Genomic DNA, 25,399 nt, shown 5'->3' with positions numbered 1-25,399 from the left:
CTTCCAAGGGTATTTTGGTAATTTTGGTATTTATGGAATTGATTCTTTGGTAGTGTTCTGTGGTGAAGTTCGTGTCCGTGGTCGGAGCAGCTTGGTCTTATCTCTTCAGTCGGCAATTGCAGGTGAGTTATCCTCACTATATCGACAGGGTCTACGGCACCAAGGCCGGCCCTTTATCGGATGGGAAATCCAAGTATTGTTTGTTATGTTATTGCTTTGCTAGATCTGCATCCTGGTATTTAGGATGGTGTTATGCTAGTGACCTGGTTAAGGTCGGTACCCGATATATAGGGTAATGTTATGCTAGTGACCGGTTAGGTCGGAATCCTGGTTAGGATGTTGATATGCTATGTGATCTGTTAGACTGTTTGTCTGGTTAAGGATTTGTTATGAGATTGATTGTTTATGTGCACATGGTTGTTTGACGGGGGTTGGGTTGAGGCGGGTCCTGCTTTGTGCTGTAGGCCAACATACCCAGGGCGGACCGAATATTCCGAAGGCCCAGCGACCGGTCCGGATAGGCTGAAGGCCCCAAGAGGGCGGACCAGACGTGCCGAGGCTCGGAGAGTAGACCAGGCCGATTGAAGGCCCGGTGTGGGCGGACTAGTCATACTGTAGACTCAGAGAGTGGACCAGGTGGATTGAAGGTCCGATGCGGGCGGACCAATCACACTGTAGACTCGATGTACATGGCTAGACTCGGAGGGTGGACCAGGTGGACTGAAGGCCCGGTGCGGGCGGACCAGTCACACAGTAGACCCGATGTGCATGGCTGTTCTATTTGTGATATGTTATGAGTATGTTTATGTGTGGTTGGTATTTTGGGGGTAACTCACTAAGCTTTCGGGCTTACAGTTTCAGTGTATTGTTTCAGGTACTTCAGGAGATCATGGCAAGGCGAAAGCGTGATCGTACCGCTCCTCATGTTTTATATTTTATGTGATATGGTTCTAGGGGATACTCTGATGTTTAAACTATTTTGAAAACGAGATGTATGAACTTAATGGTTTTTGAATGAATTAAAATGTTTTAATTTGGCTTAATTTTTATGGGTGTTACACCTTTTCACAGAAAGACCAGGAGTAATTTCCTACATATGGAATGGTATGGTTCCCAAGATCATCATCTCCTGATTTTATGTGAACAACAAGATCTTCACGGAAAGCACTAATAACACTAACATTCCATTTTGTAGTAAACGGACATGAAAATGCTATTGAAGCAATTGGGTATGTTAAAATGACAAAAGGCAAAAAAATAATGAATTATAGAAGACCTCATGTTTCTGAAGAGTTTTCTCTTTATTTCATGCACACAAGTTCCCTCTATTTATTGCTGAAGATGGAAAGCTTGCCTCAATGGAGTAACGGTTCTTGCTAACGGAAGTTACAAGTTGGAAGTTATTATGGCAGCACTACAAGAAAAAGGATCTTTAGAGACGACAAATGTCGTCTCTAAAAGTATTAATGTTGTCGCTAAAAACCAACAGCAAGGATCGTTGTCGCTAATGGTTTCCTCGCAATAGCTCCGTCGCTAAAAATTTCTTCTGCGACAACATCAGCGTCGTCGCTGAAAGTAATTACTATTAGCAACAAACATTTGTCTCTAAAATAAAATAATAGTTTTTTTATTTAATTACTTTTACAGATTAAAAGTTGTCTCTAAAAGATTAATAATTTAAAAACATACATATTTACTTTCATAAACAATTAGTTTTTACTAAAATACATAGATTGTAATGAAATTCTATTAATTTAGAAAAAATTCATTGATATTGATAAACATCAAACTATGACAGAATCCATAGTTCCAAACTACATAACACACTAAATCAACATCTTCATCCAATTTAACATTAAATCCGATAAAACAATAAGATCAACATGAAGTTCAATAGACAAACTAACTATACTTTATTCATATCTTCATTATCATAAACCCCATATCATCGTCCGCATATTGTGGTTCTTTTTTGATGTTTTCCTGTTTTCTCTTCTTAGCTGCAAAAAGCAAAAAAACTATCATGCTTTAACATTTAGATAAGATGACTTTAGTCAAGTAGAATATCTTAGAGCTGATTTGTAAGCAACCAATGGAATAGTCAAAGAGTATGATAAAAGTAGGTGATATTGTTTTAATCAAGGTATCTCCTTACCCACTTGAAGATGGTAAAACGCATGCGTGATTGCCTGTAATGGTGATGTTTCTCAAAAGTTAAGGGTCAATATAACAAACTACCAACTTAAGATCTATGTTCTAAATAAGACATTAACACATGAATTGAGATTGAAGCCCTGTCCTACATAAGAAAAGAAACACACTTAAGATCTGGGTTATATACAACTTTCACATAATAAATATAATCAACAACATGATATTAATTCAATTATTACTGGTTTGTAATCTTAAAGAGTATAACAACAATTTTCAAAAGGGAAGAACGTATACAATTTTCCACCCTTTTTAGTCTATCACAGCAAGCATTATACACAACTCAGATGCAATTTATTCTCCAACCCTCTCAAATGATGCCCAAATAGCATATCCCTGCAAAAATTGAAATAATATTGGTTCAATTTCATAAATATAGACCAAATATTCAATGAAATATATATCAAAATCAACTTTGCTAAGCAGGAAAGAATATTTGCTAAGTAATCCATCTAATTGAAGACATCGGAGGTGGTGGCCGGTGGGGCACCGAATGTGCGAGACGTCCATAAATATGCCTCCTTTTTCAGAAAAAAGGGGTAGCGACTGTGACAGTGTCGCGACGAGAAACAGAGAGTCACCGGCAAGCAATAGAATGAAAGCATGGAGGAGATCGGCGAGAAAGAAAGAGACAACCTTAAGATCGTGAGGAGTGAAGCAGACGGCTCTACTATTTGGAAGAATGAGGGGATGAAAAAAGTAATCTAGGGTTTGACGATAATTTATGTTGCTGAGGAAAAAAATTGATTTACTAAAATCTTGAAAAAAAAACGCGGTCAATCAAAAAATATTTCCCGCTTATCCGACACATACAAATTTTCATAAAAAAAATAAATTTTAAAAATTATAAAAATTTGATTTTTATTTTGTTTTTCAGTGACAACAAATGGTCGCTGAATGTTCAGAAAAAAAAGCGGTTCGCAAAAAAAATTCCCGCTTATCTATTTGCGAGGACTTGTCCTCGCAGAAAAAAACAATTTTCAAAAATTTCAAAATAGTTATTAGCGATGACTTTTCGTCTCTAAAGATATACTTTTTGAGACGACTTTAGTGGTCTCTGAAAGTTTCGTCTCTAAAAGACTATTTTGTTGTAGTGCAGTTACATAAGTTTCTTAACATTCGTAGTAGAAAGATGTCATTCCCGTTACATTGAAAGGGTGTGTCGTTTGTATGAAGGGGAACGATGGTTTCAACCTATAACTATATACTTACTCCTGATGTAACTTACTTATCTATGTTGATTATGTGATTAATAAAGATTTTTTATTTCCCACAAGAATCTCTCTTTCCGTCTTCATGTTTTCAATGTATTTCTAAAACATTTATGTGCATTTAAATCCTTAATTATCAATATCAATTACTCACTGAATGTATGTTATTTCTTTACCTACAAGTTTACGTCACTATTCAACAGACAATAAGCTAATAAACATATTGCCTTTTATGGGGAAACTTGAAGAAAGGCCGATTGACTATCTTTGGTGTAAACTTAATTTTGATCCATTTTGAGATTATATGTACAGAAATATGTAGAAAAATCTATTTTTTTTTTGGAAAAATTAACAATTAAAACCCAATCTTTTTAATAGAAATACCCAAAAAAACAACTAATTTCATTATTTTAACGATTTTAACATATTCAACAAGTCATGAGACCAAATTGTTAACTCTTCCTAAATAATGATATTTTTTTATGAAGGTTCTCAAAATTTGTTTACTACGTATTTTTATGAATTTATATGTACTATTTATGTATTTAAATATATATTTATGTAGTTATGTACTTTTTAAAGTTTTTTTATGTAGTTTTTTTTTTTACGTTTTTTTAATTTTTTTCTTTTACGTTTTTATATATTTTATATACTTTAATGTATTTTGGTATATTTTTCGTGTATTTAGATGTCTTTACATATTTATATGAACTTTTATGTTTTTTTACGTACTTCTATTTATTTTGGTATATTTCTCACATATTTATATGAATTTTTAAATAATGCAGTTGGCAGCAATTAGAGTGTAAAACCTACATAAAAGAACTTTTTTTGATATTTTCTATAATAAATTCCAATTATATACTACTAGAATTGTCCCATATGCCGAAACATCTACGTCGATGACACAAGTCGTCGGAGTTCACCAACTTTGGTTGACCAGGGTATCTATGCCGACGACTTGTCGACGCGGAAATGTTAAAGTATTTACGTGCATGGTTTTTCAAAACCTATGCCGATGACAGGTCGTCGGAATATTTTGCATAAATCACTACTAGAGAACTGCCCTTTAATGACATGCAAACAATGACACGCAGTGATTTATGATACTAATATTTTGTGTGTCCTAAAAATAACGTCGGTTTTAAAAAAAATGAAGGATAGAGGACACGCATTTTTGCGTGACCTAAAATTATTGTCCAATAAAAAAAATTAAAAACACAGAGGGCACCTATGTTAAAATGAGTGTCGTGTAGAGATGTCGTTTTATATTTTCTTTAATGAAACGCGCATTTAGCTTGGGGGAAATGAAAATCCCAAAAGTTTGAAAGGCCGCCATTTTAACCACTACCTTATTTTCATCCTTCTTCTCTCTGTGATCAATACCCAAAAAAACCCTAACATCATCACTGCTCCTCTTTTCTTGCACAACAAGAATCTATGACGCCGATCATGAAGTTCTCAAAGCGTTCAAAGGGTCGAGAATCAAGATCATTATTGGGCTAGGAAACGAATTCCTGAGAGATAAGCACAAGTCGATCGAGCTATGGATTGGATGAAAAACAATGTTGAACCCGTCGCCCCGGGACCCGTATTCATGGATATATAGTCGGAAACGAGGTTCTAGGCGGTGGCGATCAGGAACTCTGGGAGGTCCTGCTACCGCCGGTGAAAAACATCTACACTGATCTCGACCTCCTCCACCTAGCCGACGATGTTGAGGTTTCAAGCCCACATTCCGCTGGTGGGTTCACTAGTTCGTTCCCTCCATTTCTACATAAACACGTATCCATTTCTCACATACATCAGTGATCCCGAACACATCGATATCAATTATGCAATCTTCAAAAATAACGCAGGAATAGAAGACGTGAAAACGAAATTACATTATGATAACATGTTCGAAGCACAAATCGATGCCACTTACACGGCATTGGAAAAAGCTGGATTTGAGAAGATGGAGGTTATAGTATTGGAAACCGGATGGGCTTCAAATGGTGAAGCGAATGAAGCAGGAGCTATGTTGAGTAATGCGAGAACGTATAATCTCAACTTATGTAAAAGACTACTGAAGAAGAAAGGTACACCTTACAGACCAAATTCAGAAAGAGACTCGCCTTTCTGTCCATCTGTAATTTCTGAAATCCCTAATCACCTAATCGTATTTGATTAATCTGCAATTTCAGAAAGAGACTCGACGAGTCGGCTAGGGTTTCTCCCAATTATTGGACACGTATGAACTCTGTGAGTTAAAGGGGAACTCGACGAGCCAATCAAGGATTTCACGACTTCTCGAGTTCAGGAAGGACTCGACGAGTCGGTGAACTGCACTCGACGAGTCGAGTCAACATGGACTGTTGACTTTGACTGTGGACTTTGACTTTGACCAAGAGTTGACCAGTTGAGTTCTGAGAGTATTCGGTGCGAAGGCCAATAAACCTGGGCATTCCAACCTGTAGGTTGTGGGCCGTGAGTATTCCATCCCGAGGATGATTGGACTCAGAGTATGTGGGCATTCCAACTAGTTGGTTGTGGGCCTGGGTTATTCCAACCTGATGGTTGATTGGACCCATAGTGTGTTGGCAATCCAACCTGTTGGTTGTGGGCCTGGGGTATTCCAGCCCGATGGTTGATTGGACCTATAGTATGCTGTTATGATTCTATGTGTATTGTTGCGGGTATGGGTATTTTGGGGGAACTCACTAAGCTCTCGGGCTTACAGTTTCAGTTTATTGTTTCAGATACATCAGGGGATCGCGGCAAAGCGAAGGCGTGATTGTACAGCTCCTCACGTTTTGTCTATGTTTCTGGGAAAACTCTGATATTATACATTTTGAAAACAAAGTTGTAATGATTTTTAATGGATTGAAATGTTTTTAAAAGTTTAAATTGGCTTGAATTTTTGGGTGTTACAAGTTGGTATCAGAGCCTTGGTTTGAGTGAATTGGAAGAACATGCATGTAACTCCAGTCTCAAATCAAAGAAAGGATTTTCAAAATGATTTCTTTAAAAAGGTTTTCAAAATAAGTAAAGGAGGATGCAGGATGTACGATCAGCCGGAGCCAGTAAGTAGCCCCAAAATACCATACAGTTATTTGATATGTTAGAACAGCATGCGAGTGCTAGGCTAGGGGTCTTCAGGAATTGCATGATAGAATTGCATGATTGTATGATGCCTGATAGCCTAGGGTTTCCCTTATATGAAATTGACAGCATTACTGTAGTTGCTTAGTGTATGCATCACGGCCGTACATAATTAAGATCTTATAGCCTAAGAATGTTTGATTTAGCCTTATGTTCTGTTCTTGTTTGATTGGGAGCTTAGGGTAGGATTGGATATTCGAAAGTCTATAGGGTCTAGCGTTATGTATGACTAGCATACACTAGGGCTGCAGGGGTTGGTGGAAGTTTCATGGATGGGTAAGTTGTAGGGGACCGGTAGGTCAGTTGTAAGACGGTTAGCCTTCCTCTAGGAGTGAGGATTGAGTGTTCTCTATGATATGTATGTTGTTAGGGTGTTGTGGTGATACTTGAGACAAATATGGGTAGGTGTGGAAGGTAGTATGGGCACGTACTACTGAAAGCACAGGACCCATATGCGTAGCAAGGAAGTCAAAACCCCTAGGGATTAGTCGGGAGTTGGTTCCCAGGTACTTATGCGGATTGTCTGATATCTTCCTGTTATGTTTCAGAATGGCAGTTACGAGGCGTTTCACGTCGAGGTCCAGATTAGGATCAGGACAGGGTGATCAGGAGGCCCCAGTGGCACCTGCGGTTATCGGCCAGGAGGGGCCAATGTTGACAGAGGATCGGGTGAGGGAGATCATGCGCGAGGAGGTGGTTGAGATTATCCGGGGTCTGATTCCGGAGTTGTTCGGGACTATTAAGTCCGCTATGATGGAGTATTTCTACAACATATATGTAGCCCTCGCTGAGACAGATGCCGCTGCAGCCACCGCGGCTATAACAGCGGCGGGAGGGGGAGCGGGGCGAGTTTTTCAGTACAGGGACTTCGATAACACGAAGCCCCCTACTTTTGATGGGACGCAGGATCCCATCAAAGCTATGAGGTGGATCTCGGATGTGGAGGGGTGTTTCTTCACCTGCTCGTGTCCTACTGACCAGAAGGTCAGGTGTGCTCTGAACCTGCTAAGGTCTGGGGCCACGGACTGGTGGAGACTTGCGACTGGGTCGTACACTGATAACCAGAGAGCTGCTGTTACTTGGGAGCAGTTCAGAGACATGTTCCGCGCCCGTTATATTCCGCGGGTCGAGCGGGAGCGTTTAGCACAGGAGTTTCTGAGTTTGAGACAGGATGGGGAGTCGGTGACGGAGATCACCCGTATGTTCACTGAGAGGGCGATGTTTTGCCCGGAGTTTGCTTCCGAGCAAGCTCAGATGACCCGTTATCTGAGCATGCTCAAGACTGACATCCGTCAGTTTGTGTCTACCCAACGATGTGATACACTCCTGGAGTTGCAGGAGGCCGCTAGACGGCGTGAGTTGGAGATTGAGTTGCAGTTGAGGGAGCAGCGACAGGCCCCGGCACAGTCACAGCCGGCCCCAAAGCGGTCCAAGACCGCTGATACGAGGACTGGGGGACAGCCAGGCCGCACTTGTGGGAATTTCGGGAAGGCTCATTCAGGGATGTGCCGGACAGGGAGTGGGTGCCACCGATGTGGCAAGCAGGGCCATTTGGCCAGGGATTGCAGGCAGCCGACTCCGACTTTCGGAGTCAGGCTTTGCTATCATTGTGAGCAGGTGGGCCATATGAAGGCCCAGTGTCCTCTACTAGCCGCCAAGTCGGCGCAGGCTCCAGCGCCGACTAACTTGAGGATCACGGATGGGAGACCAGTCAAGGCAGAGCCTCCGAAGGCTCAGGGTCGTACTTTCCAGTTGACCGCAGAGGAGGCCATGGCAGCGCCTGATGTGGTTGCCGGTACGTTTTTAATGAACTCTTTGCCTGCTTTGGTTTTATTTGACTCGGGGGCGAGTCAGTCTTTCGTATCTCAGTCATTTAGTAGGGAGTTCAGTGTGCTAGTGGGCGAGTTAGAGTGTCCGTTGCGAGTGTCTACCGTCAACGGATACAGGGTTTCTACTTCTTCGGTTTATCGAGGGTGTGATTTGGAGATTTTCGGGGTGTCATTTCCGATTGATTTGATTCCGATTCCCATGAGGGAGGTGTGCTTGATTGTAGGCATGGATTGGCTCAGTCGGTTCAGTGCTATGATTGATTGCGAGGGCCAACAAGTGGTAGTTCGAACCCAAGTGGGGGAGAACTAATTGTATATGGCGAGGGCACCAGAGTGGGATCAGGGTTTTGTTCAGCTGCCAGGGCTCGGCAGTACATTCAGCACGGGTGTGCGGGTTATCTAGCGTATGTGGTAGATACGCGGGTCAGGGATCAGATTTCGGTTTCCGATGTATCAGTGGTCAGGGAATTTGCAGATGTGCTTCCAGAGGAGTTGCCAGGGATACCTCCGGAGAGACAGGTCGAGTTCAGGATCGACCTGGTGCCAGGTGCGGCCCCTATCGCTAAGGCGCTGTACCGATTGGCACCGCCATAGATGCAGGAGCTGTCGTCACAGCTACAGGAACTGCTAGGCAAGCAGTTCATCCGTCCGAGCAGTTCTCCATGGGAAGCACCGATTCTTTTTGTCCGAAAGAAGGACGGTTCACACCGGATGTGCATTGACTACCGGGAGTTGAATAAGTTAACGGTGAAGAACCGTTACCCACTCCCGAGGATAGACAATCTCTTCGATCAGTTGCAGGGTGCATCTTGGTTTTCCAAGATAGAGTTCAGTTCAGGGTCAGAGAGGAGGACGTGGAGAAGACCGCTTTCCGAACTCGTTATGGACATTACGAGTTCGTGGTGATGCCGTTTGGGCTCACCAACACGCCAACAGTGTTCATGGACCTGATGAATCGGGTCTGCAGACCGATGCTCGATCGCTCGGTCATAGTGTTTATAGATGATATCTTGGTGTATTCCAAGACCCGAGAGCAGTATGAGGAGCATCTGCGGGAGTTGTTGGGAGTTCTGAGATGAGAACGGTTGTACGCCAAGTTCTCAAAGTGTGAGTTTTGGCTACGAGAGGTCCAATTCCTCGGACATCTCGTTAACCAAGAGGGGATTTTGGTCGATACGGCCAAAATCGAGGCGGTTATGCAGTGGGAGGTTCCGAAATCTCCCTCATACATCAGGAGCTTTTTGGGATTGGCAGGGTACTGCCGGAGATTCATACAGAACTTCTCCAAGATTGCGGTACCCCTCACTCGTCTGACGAGGAAGGGGGTGGATTTCCGGTGGGGCCCTGAGCAGCAGAGGGCGTTTGAGACCCTCCGACAGCTGTTGTGCGAGGCCCCAGTCTTGACACTCCCGGTGGGAGTTGAGGATTTTGTGGTGTTATTTGATGCATCCATCACAGGGTTAGGGGCGGTCCTCATGCAGAAAGGACGAGTGATAGCTTATACGTCGTGGCAATTGAAGCCGCATGAGACAACATACCCTACGCATGACTTGGAGTTAGGGGCGGTGGTATTCACCCTCAAGATATGGAGACATTACCTTTATGGGGTCCGTTGTACCATTTACACGGATCACGAGAGCTTGAGACATATCATGGATCAACCGAACCTGAACATGAGGCAGCGCAGGTGGCTGGATGTAGTCAAGGACTACAATTGCGAGATCCTTTACCACCCTGATAAAGCGAACATGCTTGCGGATGCTTTGAGCCGCAAGTCAGCTGGGTCTTCCGCCCCGGCGGTATGTATGAGGATAGCAGTAGACTCTTCGCTTGTGAGTTTGATTAGGGATGCCCAGGTTGAGGGCATGCGACCGGAGAATTAGAAGCTGGAGAGGATCAAGGGTGAAAATGCCCGGTTTGTGCAGGATAGTCGGGGATTATTGACCCAATGCGGTCGGGTCTGGGTTTCGATGTCTGGTGGGGTCAGGCAGACGGTCATGGAGGAGGCTCATAAGTCTCATTTTTCTATTCACCCGGGGGCCACCAAGATGTACCGAGATTTGAGTTTGAGCTATTGGTGGCCGTGCATGAAGCGAGAAATCGCTTGGTACGTCGAGAGGTGCTTGACCTGTAGGATGGTCAAGGCCGAGCATCAGAAGCCGCATTGATGAGACTCTCCCAAGGTGTAAAGCTCCATTAGAAGCTTAGATTGGTCATTTAGAGCCTTTAGGGCCTTGCATGTGTGTAAAGTTTGCAACTTTACGTGTTAAACATGCCTTACAAGCTTGGATCTGTAATCTGGAACCTTGGCATGGCATAAAAAGTGTCTACATGGATGAAGGTCTGCAAGGACTCGGCGAGTTTCATAGTCAACTCGGCGAGTCATATGAAGATGGTCGTGAACTCGGCGAGTTGATGAACAAACTCGGCGAGTCCGTTGAAGATTGCCTTGAACTCAACGAGTCGTTCGAAGACTCGGCGAGTCAGCTAGGGTTTCTCCCAATTCTTGGACACGTATGAACTCGGCGAGTTAAAAGGGAACTCGACGAGCTAATCAAGGATTTCACTACTTTTCGAGTTCAGGAAGGACTCGATGAGTCGGTGAACTGCACTCGACGAGTCGAGTCAACATGGACTGTTGACTTTGACTGTGGACTTTGACTTTGACCAAGAGTTGACCAGTTGACTTCTGAGAGTATTCTGGTAATTTGGAGATTTACGAAAAAGGGTTTTATGGTAACGATAGGTGGTGGAGTTCGTGTTGGTGATCCGGGAGTTGAGCTTCTAGTTTCAGACGACAGTTGCGAGGTGAGTTTTCCTCACTATACTCAAGGGTCTAAGGCACCAAGGCCGGCCCTTTGGATTATTATATAGTTATGTTATGCTAGTATAATATGTTAGATCGGTATCCTAGAGGCTAGGATAATATTATATGATATGTGGTATGATCTGTTAGATTGGCATCCTGGTAGATAGGATGGCGTTATGTGCTATGTGGTAAGATCCGTTAGATCAAGTATTGTCTGTAGACTGTTATGTGATTATCTATTATATGTGCACATGTTTGTTTGGCGGTTGAGGCTTATCTGCTCGGTGCGAAGGCCAATAGACCTGGGCATTCCAACCTGTAGGTTGTGGGCCGTGAGTATTCCATCCCGAGGATGATTGGACTCAGAGTATGTGGGCATTCCAACCGTTGGTTGTGGGCCTGAGGTATTCCAACCTGATGGTTGATTGGACCTATAGTGTGTTGGCAATCCAACCTGTTGGTTGTGGGCCTGGGGTATTCCAACCCGATGGTTGATTGGACCCATAGTATGCTGTTATGATTCTATGTGTATTGTTGCGGGTATGGGTATTTTGGGGGAACTCACTAAGCTCTCGGGCTTACAGTTTCAGTTTATTGTTTCAGGTACATTAGGGGATCGCGACAAGGCGAAGGCGTGATCGTACAACTCCTCATGTTTTATCTATGTTTCTGGGAAAACTCTGATATTATACATTTTGAAAACAAAGTTGTAATGATTTTTAATGGTTTGAAATGTTTTTAAAAGTTTAAATTGGCCTAAATTTTTGGGTGTTACATGTTGAGCTGTCTTGTATAGTTTCTTATTCCTCCATTTGGCAAACTTATAAGCATGTGGGTTGTCCTTTTTGCAAGCCTTGGAAAATTCTTTTCTCTTACAAATCAATGTGTTTTTCTTCTTATTCGCCTTATCTAGTTTCTCCATCACATGTTCCACTTTTCGTCTAAGATGCGACTTTTTATGCAACTCCGGTGACGTCATGTTCTTATTCTCCTTTAGAACATCCATCTTCTAGGGAACAACCTCCTCCTTCAAGGTTGTCATAAACTTTATCTCACTCTTCTTGAGACCTTTTTCGAGTTGCATAGTTGGTAGGATTCGAGAACCAATCCTATTTCTATTTAAGGGTACAATGTGAATTATTGAACCCTTAGTGATACGCATGGTATCATCTCTCTCAAATGACCAGGGTCGTACGTTGTCTAGGAAATCCATTCCCAATACCATGCGATAGTCATCCATATGCACCACTGTCAAGTCTATGGTGCCTTCCCATTCTGCTATCTTAAGAGGTACTCCTTATGCAACACCAAGGATAGGCTTGGGTAAAGAGTTGACGACTTTCAACCGGCCTGGATTTTTGGTGTATTAGATGCCCGCTTCCTAGCTTCATCTTCAGCAAGGAAATTATGAGATGCACCTGTATCTACCAATGCCTTGGTGTATCCTCCATTTACCCTGGCATCCACGTACATTAGCCTTCCTCTTTTAGTCTTATTATCTTCTATAGCAAATAGTGCCTCAACATCCCATTCATCCTCTACTTCCTTTTTGGAAATTTCTACATTGCTTTCTATAGACATTTTCTTTGACCAACAATCCTTGGACATGTATCCCCACTTTCCACAATTGTTGCAGTTGCCTTCGAACCTCCTCCCCCGAGAACTCTTATTGTCGGTCTTTTGAGATCTCCATGGTTGTGAGGTTCCTTGCTGACTCTTCCCTTTTTCAGCATTTTTGTATCCTTCATTAGAAGGTGGCTTGAAATTCCTCCGACTTTTACTTGTGTAGAGTGCTTCCTCTTCACTCTTAAGCGTGATGCCTCCCATTTGCTTAGCCATAGCTTCTTGGCTGGCCAACAAATTTTCTAACTCTACAAGTGATGGTTGAACAGGCCATCCTTGTACAGCAGTAACAAAGCTTCTATATTCCAGCCTCAGTCCATGGATATATTGAGCAATCGTCATGTCATGTTGTGAGATTGATAATAGCTCGTTCTCCAAAAGTTGTAGTCTCGTATCATTCTTCTTTGAGAAAAGCGTCACAAAAGTGTCCCAAGCTTCTTTCGGGATGTTCTCGTCCCGAATATGCTCCAACATCTCTTCTTCGATTGTGGTCTTCAAGGCAAACATTGCTTTGCCTGCTTTGATTTTCCATTTGCGCAAAGCACCATTAACGTCTTCCTCTGGTGGCGTAGTTTCGCTTCCACCAACGACCTCCCATAGATCTTGTCCTTGTAAGTAGGACTTCATACATGTTTCCCACATTTTGTAGTTGTTGTTTATGAGTTTCTTGATTCCTCCGACGACTTGGATATCACCCATCGTGTTGGCAGTACCTCGGTAATACCAAACAAGCTAGTTTCGACACTAAACTTGCAGAGTCACAAACTACTCACGATACAACGAGAATCACTCGTTCTCACTATCAAGAAACCTTGCTCTGATACCAGATTGTTGAACACGACTCTTTGTGTGGGAAACAACAAGACTTTTATTAAGACACTTAAGAAGAACTTACACTTTGTGAGACTACTATACACTTTGCTTTCTTTGAGGCTTTCTCAGAAACTTTGGATTCATTCTTAATCGAAGGTGGTTTTTTTGTTCCTGGGGACAATTTGGTCTTTATATATTTAGTTGGAGTTTAATTTCAGTCTTTATCTTCAATTTTGGGCTATACTGGGTTCGAAGATGATGGGGAATAATTCATTCGAAGGTCAAGAGAATGTTATGGGTTTGGGACTGTGATTTTATGATGAAAGGGCAATTTTGGTATTCTGGAAGTTGTAATGGTTTTATTGAAACTACATGGGTCTATTCGAAGCCTGATGTTTTTCTTGCCAAATGGTTTTTTTGGAATTCTGCTGCTCATTATTTTTTCCCTGGAGTTTGGTGGGTTTTTATTGACATCATGATGAAAGGGTTACCCAGCAATAATGTTCGAATTTTTTATCAGGGGCGTCTCTACCATTTTGATGTTCAAATTGGTTCAAGTTTTTGGATGCTGCTCTGAGTTCAAGTATTTTATTTGGCTCAAGATTGATTATTGTTGCTGCATTTACATTCGTTTTAAGGTAGTGCAACAAGGATTCATGTATTCCTTTCACCAAATGGGGTTTTGGCTGTAGATTTAAACAAAACGAGAAATGAGAAATTATGATAATAATGAGTTTGTTATTATAAAATTGGATTAATGTCGCATACCATTTTTATCATTTTGGGTAGGCACGATTATTTAGATAGATACCTGAACAGAGCTAAGAAAAAATCAAACCATTTCAGCAAGGTACTCCAAGATGCATCTTACTTAACTTATCCCTACTATTTGAAACCAAAAAAGAAAACTATATTCAAATGGTATTGAAATCACACATTTAGATCATTAAATTCACTTTTGTAGTATAAATTAACTTACACATAAAGATAAAGATAACTTAACTTGAGCGCTTTAAATAACTATTAGTGATCAACATCATTGATTTTAAATTAATCTACTTGAAGCACTAGTAGCACATATAGGTTATTATTTAATTAACAAAAATCTTTACAAAGCCTAATTTCACAAGTTCTTTCCAACATTCACTAATTTACAAACTAAAATGGTATATATCAATTTAGAAAGCAAAAGTTGAAGAGCTAACTGTCAATTTTAAAACCAAAGCCATGTCTCTATGAATTACATTGCAACATTTAAAAAGTTCAAGGCTGGATTTTAAATTTTTTAAAGAAAATCATACAAGTTAAGCTATTAACAAATTCTAAAAAAATTATAACATTGGTAATCAATTTGTAAGAAACTCATATGAGTTTGGACGAAACTAAAATAACAAAGTGAGATAAAAGAGAGATACAGAACACCAAAAACTTACCATGAATGAGCATTGCTGCAAGTCCAACTCAGGTATCGGCTTTTTTAACACCCCTAGCTGCAAGTCCAACTCAGTAGGAAATTAAACATGTGTATCTATTTTCTCCACATTAGAGCCATAATTTCTTAATCTTTTTAAATGGAAAGCATACGTTGTTTGTCAATAGACACGTTTTCCTTACAGTTGTCACATGTAAACTTTATTTCTTCATTTTTAATGTTTTCAAGTTTTGTAAATGACTCAAAGGCACTTGAAAGACTACTTGCATCATCAACATAAAACAATCCCACCAACATCAACATAAAAAACTCCAGCTGCTCTGTGCTTGAATCTGCTAGGATACTGTCACCCTAAGAAAAGAGAAGGAAATGACTAAAATGCCCTCTTGTCCTAAATATAGTGCACATAACACATGTCAATGGATACTATTACGAATATCTCCAAGATCACAAAATAAAGCTTATACATGTATAGTCTTAGCTGTCATCTAAATGTACATAGGCTGTCATATTAGTATTAATGCTTTCTTGTAATAGCTCCTCAATTAGCTCCTTTCCATGTATGTATTATTGGCTATAAAAGCCACTGTAAAGATCAATAATAAATATGCATTTCCAGTATCACCAATACCTTCATATGGTATCAGAGCCTACCAAAGCTCCCCTGAGCAACTCTCGTTCCTTCTTCTAAACCCTTAAAATCACTCATAAATCAACAATGGCTGCAATTATTCAATTGACTGCCGCCACCCACTTTCCTATCAAACTCACTTCTGTCAATTTTCTTGTTTGGCGCAAACAAGTCGAATCTACCCTCATCGGACTACAACTCGAAACATTTATAGATGGCAGTCAAGAACCACCAAAGAAACAAATTGAAGACAAAGATGGAAAGAAGACAAACCCAGAATACTTACCTTGGTTTCGACAAGATCAAATCCTCATCAGTGCACTCCTTGGAAGTTGCTCTAAATCAATTCAACCACTCATCTCTTCTGCCAGCACTGCTAGAGAACCCTGGGTAAGACTAAATTCAAGCTATGCTAGCGCCTCAAGGTCACAAATTATTTCCTTAAAATCTAAATTGGTGAAGAACCCCAAAGGAAATCGATCAATCACTGATTTTCTTCAAGATATGCGGTTTATTGCTGATGACCTAGCCCTAGCCCAAAACCCAATTTCTGAAGAAGATCTCATGGTGCATATCTTGTCCCAATTAGGCGATGAATATGCCAATATTGTCGCAGCCATCAAAGTAAGAGAAACCGCTCTCTCCTACTCTGAATTGTTTGAGAAGCTAATCGATTTTGAAAGAGGACTCAGCGAAACATCACAAAGTCCGACATCCTCCCTGATCACCGCCAACTACACTTCTCGACAACCAAGTCGCCAATATACATATGGCCCACCTCAACGTACCCAAAAACCTAATCTCAATACCCAGCAACGAGGCCCAAATTGTCCTCCATGGGCTAACTCTCAATCCAACAACAATCGCCAAAACCCAAACCGCAGCTCCACTTACTGCCACTATTGCAATATCCCAGGTCATCCAACAAAAGAATGCCGCAAGCTATCCAGGTTCCTTCGTGAAAACAACATCTCAATCACTGTCAACCCAACACCACTCCCTGTTGCAAACGTGACCACCACAGGCCCCACCACATCGCAATCTACCTGGCTGTTTGACACAGAAGCCTCCAACCATGTCACTTTTGACCCCTCAAATCTTCACTCTGTCTCTGAATACGGGGGACCTGATGAAATTCAACTAGGAAACGGTACATCACTACCAATTTCACACATTGGCTCAACACACATAAAAACACCATTTACACCTCTCTCTTTACCTGATATTTTGTGTGTTCCAAACTTAAAAAGAAACCTTATTTCTGTTGCTAAACTATGTAAAAATAACATGGTTTCTGTTGAATTTTTCTCCTCTCATTTTATTGTGAAGGATCTTCGCACGGGGGCGTGTCTACTACGGGGGGAGAACATTGATGATGTCTATCACACCACCATCTCATCCTTACATCAACTAAACTTCATCACTACCAAAAAGTCGCTTGATTGGCATCACAAGCTAGGCCATCCATCCATCAAAGTCTTCAAAACCATTGCTGCCAGCCTAGGTCTTAATTCTAAAATAATGTTGAACTCCAATGTTCATTGTTCTTCCTGTGCGGTTAATAAAAGTCATAAATTGCCCTTTGGGCCAAATTCTTTTGTTGCCACCAAACCTTTACAGCTAATTTACTAAGGTGTATGGGGTCCAGTTAAACAATCCATTGATCACTTCACTTATTATGTCATATTTGTTGACTTCTATTCCAAATATGTCTAGCTTTACCCAATGCAACACAAGTCTGATGTTGCTAAATTATTCCCTCAATTCAAAATCTTAGTTGAAAAATTCTTCAATCAACAGATTGTATCCCTTTTCACAGAAAATGGAGGAGAGTACATTGGCTTACTCCCTTTCTTACAATCTCATGGAATATCCCATTACACAACCCCACCATATACGCCTGAACAGAACGGGATAGCCAAAAGGCGTCATCGACACGTAGTTGAAACGGGTTTGTCCCTGCTCCACTATGCTAAACTTCCACTGGAATACTGGTCCCATGCTTTTCAAACCGCAGTCTACCTCATAAATCGTCTACCTACACCTACCCTTGCAAACAAAAGTCCCTATCAGCTTCTCTTCAATCAAACTCCATCCTACTCCAAACTAAAGGCATTTGGCTTCCTCTGTTACCCATGGCTCAAACCATATACCACCTCCAAACTTCAACCTCGCTCCTCACCATGTCTATTTATTAGCTACTCCACTTCTAAATCTGCATACAAATGTCTCGACCTTACCACCAACCGCCTCTATCACTCTCGTCATGTGCAATTCATCGAAGACAGCTTCCCATTTCATGAGCATTCACACTCCTACACCTTGCCCACAGCTCACGAATTCCATCCAGGTTCAACAATTCCCTCTCCAGTCTCAACCACCTCATCCTCTACCCCAACGACTATTCCTATCCTACCTCAACCACAAACATCCTCCATCACAGATCCATCACTCTCTCCTACAAATCACCCTCAATCACCACCTATCATCACCACACCTCCTACTGACCAACACTCTACCCCCTCCCCAAATCACATCTCACCTAATTCTCCCTTCCCTAATTCACCTCTACCCATACTTACCTACTCTCGCCGGCCACGCCACCCATCTGCTCCTTCCCCATCCACTCCCTCTCCTACAACAACATCTGAATCGCCTCCACTCACACCAAACATATCCCCAGTTTCCTCACCTTCACCACCACCTACAAAAAGAAGCCACAAACCCAACACAAAATACTTCAACTCTAACTTTATCAACACTACCACTCTTCACCCTCTTCCTCCAACTATTGAACCCACCATTCCCAACCAAGCCATGAAAGACCCTAGGTGGCGTGCAGCCATGGATCACGAATTCAATGCACTCATGCAAAACGGAACTTGGGAGCTTGTTCCTCCCAACACTCAACAACCAATCGGTTGTAAATGGGTCTTCCGTGTCAAACGAAACCCAGAGGGTTCCATTCAAAAATACAAAGCCCGGCTTGTTGCAAAGGGATTTCTCCAACAATTTGGAAAAGACTACTTTGAAACCTTCAGTCCTGTTACTAAACACTAAACATGTCACCATTCGTACCATCCTCTCAATTGCTCTCTCCCAGAACTGGCAACTACGACAACTGGATGTCAATAATGCCTTCCTACATGGCACTCTCCATGAACATGTCTTCATGACTCAACCGCCTGGCTTTGTGCACCCTCAATTTCCAAATCATATCTGCAAGCTACGGAAATCTCTCTATGGGCTTAAACAAGCCCCACGAGCATGGTACATGGAACTTACCCAATTTCTGCTTAATTCTGGTTTTCGCAAATCAATGGCCGATACTTCCCTTTTCATCTACAATCACAATGGAATAACATGTTATTTCATGGTCTATGTGGACGACATTGTCCTAACCGGAAACAATCCCTCCTTTCTCACTCACTTCACTAAAACTCTTGCCACTCGATTCTCCATCAAAGACCTTGGACCTCTTCACCACTTCTTAGGTATTGAAGTCATTTCAACTCCAAATGGCCTCTTCCTCTCTCAACATCGGCATATCCAAGACCTCCTAACTCAATTTCATATGGATGGTGCAAAAGATGTCGCTACTCCCTTAAACTCATCAATTGTTCTCACACCCGTCGATGGCTCCCCAACCGTTGATCCAACACCTTACCGGAAACTTGTGGGCTCCCTACAATACCTTGCGTTTACTAGACCTGACATATCCTTTGCGGTCAATCGTCTCTCTCAATTTATGCATTCACCCACACAGACCCATTGGCAAGCGTTAAAAAGAGTCCTTCGCTACCTTAAAGGTACCATTCATCATGGTCTATTTCTAAACAAAGGATCTAATCTCGATCTTAAAGCCTTCTCAGATTCTGATTGGGGCGGTGTAACTAATGGTGGTCGATCTACGACAGCATATATTATATATCTTGGATCCAACATCATCTCTTGGCGTTCCGCACGTCAAAAATCGGTCTCCCGTTCGTCAACCGAGGCTGAGTACAAGGCATTAGCTAATGCTGCTGCTGAAGTCACATGGGTTCAACATCTGTTACACGATCTTGGTCTAAAATCCACTGCACCACCTACCTTGCTTTGTGACAACACTGGTTCCACGTATGTATGCGCCAATCCAGTATATCACTCCCGGATAAGCATGTTGCCTTAGACTACCATTTTGTGCGTGAACGGGTACAAGATGGCTCGTTACGTGTTCTACATATCAACTCCTCCGATCAGCTTGCTGATGCTCTCACCAAGCCTTTGGGACGCACGGTCTTTCTATCTCTTCGTTCCAAGATTGGAGTCTCCGATGGATCCTCCATCTTGCGGGGGCGTATTACGAATATCTCCAAGATCACAAAATAAAGCTTATACATGTATAGTCTTAGCTGCATCTAAATGTACATAGGCTGTCATATTAGTATTAATGCTTTCCTGTAATAGCTCCTCAATTAGCTCCTTTCCATGTATATATTATTGGCTATAAAAGCCACTGTAAAGATCAATAATAAATATGCATTTCCAGTATCACCAATACCTTCATAGATACCCACATAGGTTCTTATTCAGCAAGATAAAGCAATTCACAATCCTGTAACACAATAAAATATAAGTAATCATCAACAATTGTAAATAACTACAATTTATGTTGCAATTTCTCTCGAAAACAGAAATAATTAGCAATGATAGAGGAAATAGAAGTCAACTAGATCCACAGAAGATAGAAAAATGTACCTCATCCAACAACTTCTTAAAAAGCTTAAGAGCTTTGTCAGGGTCTACAGAAGGTGACAATTTGGCAGGTGTATTCGACCCCTTCAGGTAAATAGCATCATTGAACTCATTTGAGGTAGTATTTTGAACTTTGCTTCGATCATGTATGACTCCTACTGCTCCCACAGCCTTTTTCAATGTACCTGTAATGTATTATAAATGAGCATTAGCTTACATGTATTTTCTAAATAAACGAATTATGGTAAGTTTGGTGTTAAAATTGATGGTTTTGTAGAAATTTGTCTTTGTGTTCATGAATAAGAGACAAACAAGAACAACACTGGGCAAAGGTTATTAAATTATTATGTGAGGTAAACAAGACACAGAAACTTAAAAGATAATAAGATATAGAAATAGGGTACATGTAAAACCATTTACATAATGACATCTAGAGCATGTCACCACCTTCTTACTACTTGCTATAACAGTGCACCTTTTAACTACTCGCTTATAAATTCCTTTCTCCCTCAAATGGTCCAAATTTGGATTTCTGATCCTCTTTAAGAAGTTTACACGTTCTGTCTCCACCAACAGTATGCGGGAACAAAACTGAAAAGGAAAAACCATATAAATAGGAAAGAGAAGGGGAAGGGGAAAAGCAAACATAAACTGCAGCTACAATACCTTGCATATGCACTTCAAAATGTCCAGAACCTAAGACATATATCCAACATTATAAACTGGCAGCACAAGTGGCAGGTAGCCAAAATGACCAGGGCAACAATGAAAATCCCCATGGCATGTCTCACATGTACTGAGCTTGTTTGTAGGACCCTGAAATACCAACAAAGATTCCTTTCAGAACTTCACTCACAATAAAAAGTAAAAATAGATTAATAATACAGTTAGACAAGTGGGCTAGAAAAGATGTAGCATAAGTTGAGAAGCAAATACATACCCATATAGGTTCTTATTCAATTTTCAAAGAACCCATATAAATCAGAAGATGAAGAGATGAAAACAACCTGTACAGTTCAGGTACAAAAAAGCTTATAGGACCCGGTTATTTCAATTAAATAACCCGGTTTTTAACCGGGCCCTAAAGCCAGCGAGACCTATGTGAAAAAACGAATAGAACCCGGTTTTAAAACCGGGAGATATAAGAGGAGCATAACGCCCAATATTTGATTATATATGAAGATTAGGGTGCCGTCCAACGATACGAAACCGGGTCATATATGGTTAAAAGAGCCCGGTTCCAATCCCCAAACCGGGTCATATAAAGATTAAATATGGCCCGGTTCCATTCAAATAACCGGGTGTTTTTCAGCCTTGCAAAAACCAACTATAATCACACTACCAGAAAGCATGGTTATAAGAATTGAATTGGTGACAACTTTATTCAAATAACCATATAAAAAGCACAAACTGATACTTGCATCCAAAGCACACATTCAAAACAAAACAAAAATTATGCATTGATGAACAAATTATATTAATATAAACATGCTAAATAACCAATCATTATAGTCATCGATAAAAACATGCTTAAGTGCTGCTAAAAACTCCTTGATTTGGTCATTTCATAGTACATAAAACTTACATAAATAAATTCAAAAATAAAATTGTTTTCCCATGCAGAGGTATTGTCCAATAATCAAGTGTTGCAGCTATCCTCCAACCTTGCTTAAAAGCAAAACACAACAGGTATCCTTCATCCTCACTGAAAAAACAAAACACAACAAATAATTAGTTTTTTGTCTAGCATTTTAAAAGAGTTGAATTTAGCAAACAATCATTAAACTAAAAGTAGGATGTTATAAAGATTAACAACTAACCTTATATGCACTTTTAGACAACCACATCATTCATAAAAATTTTCAAAAATTCTCTGGCCCGTGTAGCAACATTTGTAACCAACACCTTTTCCTCAAATGCAGTTTTGTCATTCCAAAGGGTACCAAACTATATGAAAATAAAATTAAAACTACTAAATAACGAAACAATTTGTTTCTTGCTTTAGAAGAAAATATTTTTTTTAAGTACTTACTCTACTCGGAAATCCATGTTGTCTGTTCAACACAAAATTAAAGATTCAATTCATTACATAATGCCCACGCTCACGTTCCACTGGCTTGGTTGTACTAAAATTGTGATAGAAGGTAAACATAAATCATAAATGAAACTACATCTAACTAGTAGATAAGTAATAAGATAAATTACCTCAGTGAGCTTCCATACAATTGGAGTTGATGTGTTCTCTTCATAACTCTCAAAAGCCCTAAAAATATACAAGTAGCAGAGTTGTATTCAAACTTATAGAAAGAATGTTATTTTCATGCCATATTAAAAAATTTCTTACTTTTCCAGAAGTTTAAGCAGGTAGTAGTTGTCAACAGGATTTTTCATAGGCTTCATCAGAGAATCCAAAATGTATACAATATGATTTGAAGGGCAAATCACCAAGAGAACCCAATGCATACTAGTAATGTTTTCAAATTTTAGTATAAATAAACAAAAAAACAAATAACTTTAAATTTGTCCTAACATCCAGGGGCGGAACACAAACGTTTTGACCGGAGGGGCCGAATAAAATATAAAATCAAAGTATATAAACATTCATCTGTGGCTACTCTAATACATAAAAAAAATGTTTTCTTTTTTGGAACCGGTAATAGTTTATTGTTTCTTCATTTTGATGTCCTCTATGTAACATGACTTTTTAATAATTAACAAACAATCAAACACAATAAGAAGTTATAAATACATTTTGGCAAAATCAATTAACTTGACTGTCATATACTTAATAACAACTATTAAATAATAAAATTAATTAACAATCAACAAATACTTACATTGGCTATATATAAAAATTAACATTTAAAAAAAAGTAAGTATTAACAGCAAAATGAATTCAGATCGTTGCCTGGACAGTCGAGGGCTTGTGTTTTCTCAAAGGTGTCCTCAACTTTCCGGCAGATTTAAGATTTTTAGTCTACAGTTTGTGTTTCTCAAAGGTTTAGATAATAATTAAATATTTGTGGGTTTTTTATTGAAATTTTGGTTTTCAAATCTGTTGGAATCCTAAATTTATTGGAGTTAGTTTTGGTGTTTTTGTAATTATCCGATTTCTCTTTAGTAATCAAATTCTTTATCTACTTTCCTAATAAATTGGTCTTCTTATCAAAATTCAAATCATAATATAAGATTGATTTTTGTTTTCTTATAAGTTAGTTACATAGTTGTATGATTTTTAAGTTACATATATGAATACAGACACAAACCTAAGGGGCCGGCAAGTAGTGAAACTAAAAAAAAACAATCAAGTGTACATGATATATGTAATACGCTAGTCAAAAAAGCAGGGGGGAGGGGCATTTGTGAAGAGTCTCAATACAGCAGTATAACATTTGTGAAGAGATAAAACAGCCACAGAACAACAGGGGCAAAATAGTCAATTTTTTATAAGATTTTAGGATCACTTCAATTAACTGTACCAGGTGGTTTCAGTTAACTGTACCAGGTGGTTATGACTGAATAGAGGCTCAACCACCACGAGCACTTTACTGTTATTCCTAGAAGATGATATCACAATGCTTACTTGGTCGTTTGATTGATACAAAAGGCATGTATCCTCATAATGATGAGGAATGGTTTTGAGTTTAAAAAATGAAACATCTTAGATCCCATCATTGTTATTTTTTTTTTTTTTTTTTGCAGAACTGTCAAAAAAACAGCAGATAAAAGCAATTAATTGAAGTATTTTCATGAATCTATACATACATACATCCATAAATTTCTAAAAAAAATCCTTCAAGTTTCTTGTTTTGAGTTTCTTGTTCTCAGGTATTCTCATTTAAATTAACATTAGTACATGATTCATGCATATATAGTTCCATGAATTTACATAACCTCAATGAAACCTCTCTAGTAAAATTTTCAGAAATCAAATATCAACATATAAAACTTACAAATCTCAAGAGTAGAAGATGCTTAGCAGTGGCCGGACCAATAGAGATGTAGCCGGACCAATAGAGATGTAGAGTCACATATACGAGTAATGCTGCCCTAGAAATGATTTGGCGACCTGATATGAGGTAGGCGACAGGGAAAAACGAGGAAAAGATAAGGGTTTTAGGCACAAGAATCGTAGTCAGGTCGATGAGGAATCGTCTGTTAAGGCACAATCTGATGAAACGGTGTGGTAGCTAGTCAAATTGCCGGTTGGTTGCTGCGGTGAAGAAGAAAAACATGTTTGGGGTTTTGATTTTACCCAAAAGCATAAGGAGTAATAACGTGTTTGGGGTTTTGATTTTACTCAAAATTTTTGGCGGGTTATACAATTTCCATGGCGGGATATTCAAAATTTTTACCAAGAATTATGTCAGGCAAATCTAAAAAGTAAACAACTGATTTTTTTTTGTAGGTATATATATTTCATTACCTTAATTAACTTAAAATTTCCAAGCTTGTCCTTTGTATTTGTATATAAGTTTTAATTGACACCTTTTGCTTATTAAACTTCTAATATATATCATTATAAATATAATGTACTGATTTGACAAAAAAACATGTAATATTTTTTTTTTTGAAAACCCATTTTTTATACGTACATGTCTCGAACTAGATCGGGAACCGGTCGATTGAGAACGACGAACCAGGAACGGTCCATTGAGTAAAAATCTTGGTCTGATGTGATGTTGGTACGGTATAGGGTATGGATCCAAATGTTCATTCCTAATATAAAATAAATATGAAATTCAACTTGATTAGCTGTAAGCGAAATCAAATTTCAATTTTGGACTTTTTTTTGTATAAAATAGACGTTGAAAATAATAAGGGTGCGTTTGGTTGGCAAGAAAGGAATGAAATTCGAGGGAAAATGATTCCACTACCACTACCATCACCAACCACCACCACCGCCATCTCCGCCGCCAACACCCAACACTACCACCACTGTCACTGCCACCACTACCA

At 40.0% G+C, this 25,399-nt stretch overlaps 2 long non-coding RNA genes and 1 pseudogene across 4 annotated transcripts; 1 reads left to right on the top strand and 2 right to left on the bottom strand.

The window, feature by feature from the left end:
- Positions 1-1,774: 1,774 nt before the first annotated feature.
- On the bottom strand, positions 1,775-2,886 carry LOC145116957 (uncharacterized). Of its 3 annotated transcripts, none has more exons than XR_013712405.1 (3): positions 2,449-2,886; positions 2,156-2,299; positions 1,775-2,000 (listed from the first exon to the last, which is right to left on the bottom strand). It is a non-coding gene; the product is annotated as an uncharacterized LOC145116957 (long non-coding RNA). The 3 variants fall into 3 exon arrangements; XR_013712406.1 differs by having other exon boundaries at positions 2,156-2,294; XR_013712404.1 differs by having other exon boundaries at positions 2,156-2,886.
- A 1,318-nt stretch (positions 2,887-4,204) lies between these two features.
- Positions 4,205-5,595, top strand: LOC145112515 (glucan endo-1,3-beta-glucosidase 11 pseudogene; annotated as a pseudogene).
- A 16,458-nt stretch (positions 5,596-22,053) lies between these two features.
- LOC145114818 (uncharacterized) lies at positions 22,054-22,653 on the bottom strand. The gene is made up of 3 exons (XR_013711242.1): positions 22,473-22,653; positions 22,261-22,387; positions 22,054-22,145 (listed from the first exon to the last, which is right to left on the bottom strand). It is a non-coding gene; the product is annotated as an uncharacterized LOC145114818 (long non-coding RNA).
- Positions 22,654-25,399: the final 2,746 nt, after the last annotated feature.

Source organism: Lactuca virosa, chromosome 5 (genome assembly GCF_052849685.1).
Source record: "Lactuca virosa cultivar CGN04683 chromosome 5, Lactuca_virosa_CGN04683_v6, whole genome shotgun sequence".
Lineage (NCBI taxonomy): Eukaryota > Viridiplantae > Streptophyta > Magnoliopsida > Asterales > Asteraceae > Lactuca > Lactuca virosa.
Note: the sequence above shows the minus strand (reverse complement) of the source record. Positions and strands in the feature narration are given on the sequence as shown.